This window comes from Balaenoptera borealis (genome assembly GCF_965194805.1).
Source record: "Balaenoptera borealis genome assembly, chromosome: 9".
Lineage (NCBI taxonomy): Eukaryota > Metazoa > Chordata > Mammalia > Artiodactyla > Balaenopteridae > Balaenoptera > Balaenoptera borealis.
Genome location: NC_138873.1, coordinates 52,679,075 through 52,687,839, shown reverse-complemented (window position 1 = coordinate 52,687,839; position 8,765 = coordinate 52,679,075).

Here is an 8,765-nt window from a genome sequence, read left to right as displayed (position 1 = left end):
AAAAAGGTCAATGATATTTTGCTAAACGAAAAGTCAGATGTATACTATGATCTGACTTTTATTTTCAAAAAATGTGTGTATATGCATTAAAAAATGTTAACTCTGGCTGTTTCTGGATGGTGGGATAATTGATAGGCTTTATTTTCTTTATACTTTTCTGCGTTTTTCTGATTTTTTTTTTTTTTTTTGCCATTGGTAGTATTACTTTTGTAATCAGAAACAAAATTTTACTACAAAAAAGAAAAAACAAAAATACAATGTAGCAGATTTTATTTCCAAAGATGGCTGCACCAATATATACCTCATCCCACATGCTTTTCTTACAGTATGACTTTGACATTGCTCCACAGAGAGGTAGGAAGGAGTCTCTGTTCCTGCCCCTTAAATATAGGCCAGCCTTTGCAACTTGCTCCTAATGAATAGGATGCAGTCAAAGTAACTGCAGTATTTCCAAGGGTGGGTCTTAAAAGATGATACAACTTCTGCCTAGCTCATTGTCTCTCTTCCTCTCTCTCTCTTTCTCTCTCTCTCTCCCCATCTCCACTTAACCCTTGGAACCCAGCCACCATGTCATGATTTAGCCCAGGCCACACGGAGAGGTTTCATGGAGCTGTTCTGACCAACAGCCCAGCTAGGGCCTTAGCTAAGAGCCAGCATCAACCACCAGACATGTGAGTGAACTAGCCTTCGAATGACTCCACTCCTAGCCTTTGAGTCTTCCAGCCGAGGCCCCAGACACCTCTGTGCCTTGCCCAGGATCTGTGAGCATAATCAAGAGTTCTGTGCCACTGTATTTTGGAGTAATTTGCTATGCAATCCTAGAACCTGGAGCACACACAAGCAATATTGTGCATTGTTTCAGGATACACATGTGGTCAAAGTAAATCAACTGACTACTCAGTTTTTGCTCTCTCGCAGGGCTGAAAATGAGCATATCCCCATGACCCAGCAACTCCATGTCTAGGTGTAAACCCTGAAAAATAAATGCTCAGTGAAACATGGGCTAGGATGTTCATTTCAACATTGTTCGTAGTAGGATAATTGGAAAAAAACTAGAAGCCCATCAGCAGGAAATTAGATACATAAATTGAGATATAATTGTATAATAGAATAGAATTGTCATAGAAGTTAAAGTAAATAAATTATTATATGTACTAACTTAGCATGGATTGGGTACATACCAAATTCTTTATAATAATTTCTCCTAAGAGCATAGGAGGAAAACGGGACAGAGAGAGCATCCCATGGCATTTAAAGGCATTTCTGAAGGTCAAAATGTAAAAAAGAAAAATAACAATAATAAAATAAAAAATTTAAAATGTTGATCTGAAGCAAATATGACAAAATGCTAACATTTATTCTAATTATGAAAACCCAGGTGATTATAACTCCCCATGTACTTTTCCGTATTCGCTTTCCCCTACCACACCAAAAGTAAATCTAGTATTTAATTTAAGGGTTCTTTTTTTGTTGTTTTTTTTACTTTTGGTTGTTGTTTCCTTCTCCATTGGAAAAAACAAATTCCCTTATTAAAAATACCTTCACACAAAACTAATCACCTAAGGATCCAACTTAAAATCCTTGACAATTTCTCTTGATAATTTGAAACGGGTTTTGTTTGTTTTTTACGAGAGTTACTTTAAGAAGTCAAGGTATAAATTGATGCTATAATTATTTGTGAAGATCCTTCTGGATAATAATGTATCAATAATAATAATATAATAAGAAATTAATAATAATAAATATGCTAAAACTCCTCCATGATAAATTGAAACCCTGCTTCTCAGATCCATGTTCTATATGAGGAGCCAGTGAGTTTTAGGACGAGCTATTCCACTGTAGACTGTGGTTTTGTATATATCACACTGGGGAGAAATCTGCCAGGAGTTCCATGAGGTACTTTGTCACACTCCCAGTCTAGCTCTGGGCAGGAACCAGCCACGGACTACACTAAGTCACATTGGCTCAGTACAGGCTCAGTGGCTCATTGCAAGCCTGTCCCCAGTCATGGCCTCCATTCAGGACCATTGGAGGGACCAGATATGATATTGTGAGAGGGTAAACTAGGATGTCTTGGAGGGTACCCTACCTTTTATCTTTAACTTTGATCTTTGGGGTGAGCCAAATGCACGTGTAACAGGCAGGGCCCTGAAAACAGATGCTACACCAAAAGGGTTTAACTGAAGCAAACTGAATGAAGGAGTTACTTGCAAAAATAACTTGGGTCCCAGGGTTAAGGGACCAACGAAGGAAGGTGAAGCACACAGTCCAGCACCAGTGAGAACCCTGACCTCCCTCAGGCTCCATAGTGTTACTGGAGTAGGAGAGAACTGCCCTGCAGAAGAGGGGCCCGCCCTCAGGACAGTGCACACAGAGGGAGGCGGCTGCTGACCAGACGGAAGCCCAGTTGCTGAGGAAGTAAATACCTCAACCCCCTACTCCCGCCCTCCCATCTTCTGCCAGTACCTCCCATTAACTGACCAACCAATAGCCAGAGGTCAAGGGCATCTGGGGATGCAGTCCGTACAAGGCAACATGGCAGGACACAGAGTGGGGCAGAGAATGAATCTTGGGGCCAAACAGAAAATTAACCATCACATTTTTCCCTCAGAGAAAACAGAAAGAATAATCCTATGGCATAGTTTGATTGCCAAAAAGTACAAGTGGCAGAGAATACAGGTGAAGACCAAATACTCTAAAATCTCAAACTCCATGTTTTGTAGATGCTAATAGATGTTAACCTATAGAACAGTTCACGTCCAGGAATACCTGGTTACTTAAGAAAACATTTGAAATAATCTTTGGAAATATACTGTAAGTTAAATTATATAATGTTAGCCTTCTGTTGATCAGGATTCTATTGATTATTTTATATGTTAGATATATATATAGATGATAGCTAGAGATATAGACATAGAACATATATATAAATATATAGAATGTATTCTATATAGAGAGAATATATAGGATTATATATGTTTTCTACATGTATATATAGACCATTATATATGTCTGTATATAGATATATATAGTTATATATAGATATTTCTATAGATCAAAATATTAATGGCTATAGATGAGTGATTGGTAACTTCTGCTTCACAAAATTTCCAAGCTAAAATTACTGCATGCTGGTGGGAATGAAAATTGATATGATCTTTCTGGCAGATAGTGGGGCAATATATTATCAAAAGCCTTAAAAATGTGCACGCTAACATTTTTTAGAATTCATAATGGCCAATGTAAGTGCTCTTATAGGCTGTTAAGAAAAGTATAAATTGGTACAGCTTCTTTGGATGTCTATTTGGCAGTACCTACTAAAATTTTCCAAGCACATACACTTTGACCTAGTAACTTCACTCTTAGGGAATTGAAAGTGTATACAAAATACATGAATAAGAAGAATACTTAACCTGAAACCATAAAACTCCTAGAAGAGAACATAGGCAATAAGCTCCTTGACATTGGTCTTGATGATTTTTAGGATTTGACACCAAATGCAAAGGCAACTTAAGCAAAAATAAACAAGTGGGACTACATCAAACTAAAAAACTTTTGCACAACAGATGAAATTATCAACAAAATGAAAAGGTAACCTACCGAACGGGAGAAAACATTTGCAAATCATATATCCAATGAGGAGGTAATATCCAAAATATATAAAGAACTCGGGCTTCCCTGGTGGCGCAGTGGTTGAGAGTCTGCCTGCCAGTGCAGGGGACACGGGTTCGAGCCCTGGTCTGGGAAGATCCCACATGCCGCGGAGCAAGTGGGCCCGTGAGCCACAATTGCTGAGCCTGCGCGTCTGGAGCCTGTGCTCCGCAACAAGAGAGGCCGCGATAGTGAGAGGCCCGCGCACTGCGATGAAGCGTGGCCCCCGCTTGCCACAACTAGAGAAAGCCCTCGCACAGAAACGAAGACCCAACACAGCCATAAATAAATTTTAAAAAAAAACAAAAAAACTCACTGAACAAAATATATAAAGAACTCATACAACTTAATAACAAAAAAAATAAACAAACAATCCAACTAAAATATGGGCAGAGGATCTGAATAGGCACTTTTCTAAAGAAGACATACAGATGGCCAACAGGTACATGGAAAGATGCTCAACATCATTAATCAGAGAAATGCAAATCATAACCACAATGAGATATCACCTTACATCTGTTAGAATGGCTATTACTAAAAAGACAAGAAATAACAAGTGTTGGTGAGGATGTGGAGAAAAGGGAACACTTGTACACTGTTGGTGAGAATGTAAATTGATGTGGTCACCACTATGGAAAATAGTATGGAGGTTCCTCAAAAAATTAAAAATAGAGTTGCCATATGATTCAGCAATTCCACTTCTGGGTATTTATCAAAATAAAACAAAAACACTAACTCCAAAGGATGTATGCACCCCAATGTTCAGCATTATTTACAATAGCCAAGATATGGAAACAACATAAATGTCTATCAACAGATGAATGAATAAAGAAAATGCGGTATATATACACAATGGAATATTCTTCAGCCATAGAAAAGAATGAAATCTTGCCATTTGCGACAACGTGGATGGACCTGGAGGGTATTATGCCAGGTGAAATAAGTCAGACAGAGAAAGGCAAATACCATATGATCTCCCTTTTATGTGGAATTAAAAAAAAAAAAAGCCCGCTCATAGATACAGAGAAGAGATTGGTGGTTGCCGGAGGCTGGGGGTGGGAGCGGGGGGTGGGGTTAGGCAAAATGGGTGAAGGAAGTCAAAAAGTACAAACTTCCAGTTCTAAAATAAATAAGTCCTGGGGATGTGAGGCACAGCACAGCGACTCTAGTTAATAATACCGTACTGCTTGCTTCAAAGTTGCTAAGAAAGTAGATGTTAAAAGTTCTCATCACAAGAAAGCAAAATTCTGTTAACTAGATCTGGTGACAGATGTTATCTAGACTTATTGGGGTGATCATTTCACATTACAAATATCAAATCATTATGTTGTACACCTGAAACCAACATGATGTTGTACATCAGTTATACCTCAACTTAGAGAAGAATGCTTACTGTTTCATTGTTTGTAATAGCACTAAATATGTGTGTGTGTACGTGTATATACACATATATAAACACATCTGAAAACCATTTAAGTATACATCAGTAAGAGAACAGTTGAAAACGTAATCTTCTTCAAGGGTCTCCCATTTCACCAGCCATTCACTTGTACACCCTGGAAACTTAGGAGACAACCTGTACCCCTCAGTGTCTAGAAGAGGATGTGGCTGGCACAGAGTATGTATTCAATCAATATCTAATCAATAAATATTTTTATGTCTCCTCCTTTACCCAGGATATCCAAGCCATTATCAAGATGTATTGATTTTATTTCCTAAATAGCTCTCAAATAACATCCACTTCTTCTCCACTGCTAGGAGTGGAGTCTATCTATTTATCTCTCACCTGGATTATACAATAGCCTCCTATTTTGGCGTCTCGGCACCAACTCTGGCCACTTTCTAATCAATTCTCAGCTGCAACCAGGCATCTTTCCAAAATAAAGATCTAATCACATCACCCCGCCCCCAACCTTCAATGACCTTCCATTTAGGTTAGTTTGCTAGGGCTGCCATAAAATACCACGGGCTGCATGGCTTCAATAATAGAAATTAATTTTCTCACAGTTCTTGAGCCTAGAAGTCCAAAAGCAAGGTCTTGGTTGATTTCTTCTGAGGCCTCTCCCCTTGGCTGCAGGTGGCTACCTTCTCTCTGTGCTCACATGGTCTTTCCCCTGTGGATGTCTGTGTCCTAATCTCCTTATAAGGACATGAGTCATATGAAATTAGGGCCTACCCATGTGACTTCATTTTACCCAAATTACCTCTTTAAAGGCCCTGTCTCCAAATATAGCCACATTCTGAGGCAGTAGGGTTAGGATTTCAACATATGAATTTGGGGGGACACCATTCAGCCTCTAACACCATGGCTCTTAGGATAAAGCCAAAGCTGTGTCCACGGCCGTGCGGGAGATCTTTGGTTTGCCCCTCCTGGTTCACTCTTTACTTGGCTTCACCCTGTCTGCAGTGTCCCTGGAGGCTGACCTATATGGACCCTGCTCTCTGGCTGCCAGGAGGGTACAGCAAATGGGAGGCACCAGTAGGAGATCTGGAGGGTGGCAGGAGGGTAAAGTTGATGCGCGTTTCCCCCGTCTTCCTCTCTGTCAGGTCACCTCAGGGTGACTGCGTCCCTCTACTGAAAAGCCCCAGATCCTGGGAGGCAGCCCTCTCCACACAGTGACCAGCTGGGTTCCAGTAACTGCTCCTTCAAGCTTTGGTTCTTAAGGGCTCCCTGCTAACACCAGGGATAATGGTCACCCCTTCGGGCCTTTACTAAGCCCTGTCCACACCTTTGAAAGTGGACATACTGTCCTCGAATTACCCAACTGGTTGTGTCATCTGCTTCCTGCCACGCACCTACTATAACTTTGCAAAGTCCTTTATGGTCTGGCCCTTGCAAAACTCTGCATCCTCATCTTACACTCTCCTCCTTCTCCTTCTCTCTGCTACAGCCACACTAGCCTCCTTTCAATTCTGCAGACAGGCCCACCGATTTGAAATATTAACAAGCACACATCCCTGTTGTCTTAAAACTATTTAGAGTTATACAAAAATGTATGTAACATTTCTGTCTTAGGTTCCCAGGGAAGCAGATGCTGACAGGAGATCCGTGTGCATGAGGTTTTGGGGGGATGCCCTGGGATTCAACACCTGTGAGCGGGGAGGGAAGCAGCAGTGGGCAGAAGCAACAGCTGGGCTGTGATGCATCCAAAACAAAGGCCTTACCTGGTCCCGTGGGAGCCGGAGCTGGGCTGGCCCTCCCTAGCCGATCGGGATTGAAGCAAGGAGACTGGGCCTTCTGGCCTCCACATCCACAATCACTGGAAGTGAGCTGCCCAGGACGAGGGGCATCACCTTAGGAAAGGGAACTTCCTTCAGCCAAGCGAGGTCCTGGGAAGGGAATCAGCTGTGAGCTGTCAGCAGTCAACACCCTCAGAAGTGGGGAAATGAGTCGCTGGGTCCTGAAGAGAGGATCGAGGTGGCGGCCACAACATCCGCCAAGAAATCCTACTCCTGACCATTCACTAAAGGGAAATAGAGCTTTCCAGCAACTGTGAAGCTAGCTGGGAAGATCCCAGCCAAGTGCGAACAGGGAATCTCATTGTCCTCCCAGCCCTTCGACCCTCCCCCAAAGCCCCTCAGTGAAATGGTTTGACCCCACCCACAAAAAAAGGAAATAGAGATCTAAGCAAAGAGCTAGGTACAAAGGTGTTTATTAAAATATTACTTATAATTGGGAGAACACCAGATACAATCTAAATAGCCAGTAACAGGATTAGGTATAGTACACCTGAAGAATATAATATTATGGAGCTATTTTAAAAACACGTTGCAGAAATGATTAACCACGTGATATTAATTAAATTAAAAGGCAGGTTATAAAATAACTTTGTTGAAATATATATGTTTGTGTGTACAAGTGTCTGTATAAACGCACAGGGGGAAAAAGACCGGAAGAATTTGTATCAAAATACAAACTGTAGTTATTTCTAGGTGGTAGGATTATTGGTGACTTGTACTTTCTTCTTTGTACCTTTTTCCCCCTACTTTTAGCAACGAACGTATATTGCTTACATAATCAGAAAGAAACAATAAATTTGGAGATTGAAAAAATGATTGTGCTTGTGATGGCAGAGAACACTAATTTTTGACTGGTTTTCCTTGGAATTTTTTGCTTAATTAACAACTGCACGTAAACCCCAAAAGGGAAACAGATCACCACGGCAGTGCTCTACTTGGGTAGGGGTGACAGGCCAAGGGGAAAGGGCTGTGAGGCACAGTCTGCTCAGTTCTCTCCTTCACCACCTGCCCCCAATCCTCACATGCCCTTGCTGGGTCCCTTCACATCCTGCTTGAAAACCATAGACTTCTGTGGCCGGCATCACGGATATTTTGACACACCAACATGGACATGCCATGGCTGCTCTTCAGCCCTGAGCATACGCCTTTATTTTCACACCATGATGTCAGCTTTACTGTATATACAACTGTCAAAACTTACGCCTTTGTTCTCAAACAGCAAATGGAAAAGCCAGACTCCATGATCCTGTCAGAGAAGATGACACCAAACAGTCAGAGAGGTGCTGATGGTGCAGTGGCTGAGAGCAAGGAACCACAGAACATGGGTTCAAATACCGTCTATTATGGGGTGACTTTGGGCAAGCTACTGAACGTCTTTCTGTTTAGGTTTCCTCATCTGTCAAAAGATGGTGATGCTTGTAGCACTGACCATGTAGAAATACATCAAGTATTAAATGAGCAAATATATGTAAAAGCATTTAGGGCAGTGACTGGTACATGCTGTTTGCCATTATTTTCTGCTCAGTCTATATCAAAAAGCTCAATTACAAACAATAATATTCGTGGAGGATGTTGACCATATATTCCTCTAAATATTCAGTTTTTTCCTAAGAATATTCAATTACAGAGGTGCATATTTGGTTAACACTACTTTGGCAACTGATAAAATTACTTCTGCTAAATTATGCTTTGCTATATCATTTGTTTTGATGAAAATGATAAGAAATAGACGTCCATAAGAAAGTTGCCTTTGCTGCCATTGCAGGGATGGTGCCAATGACATTGACCACATTCACCTGGAAGCCTCCCCCTAAGGACCCACACTAAAAGCTTTCCTCAGAACTCGGTACTTCTGGTTTACTCATGTGTTTTAA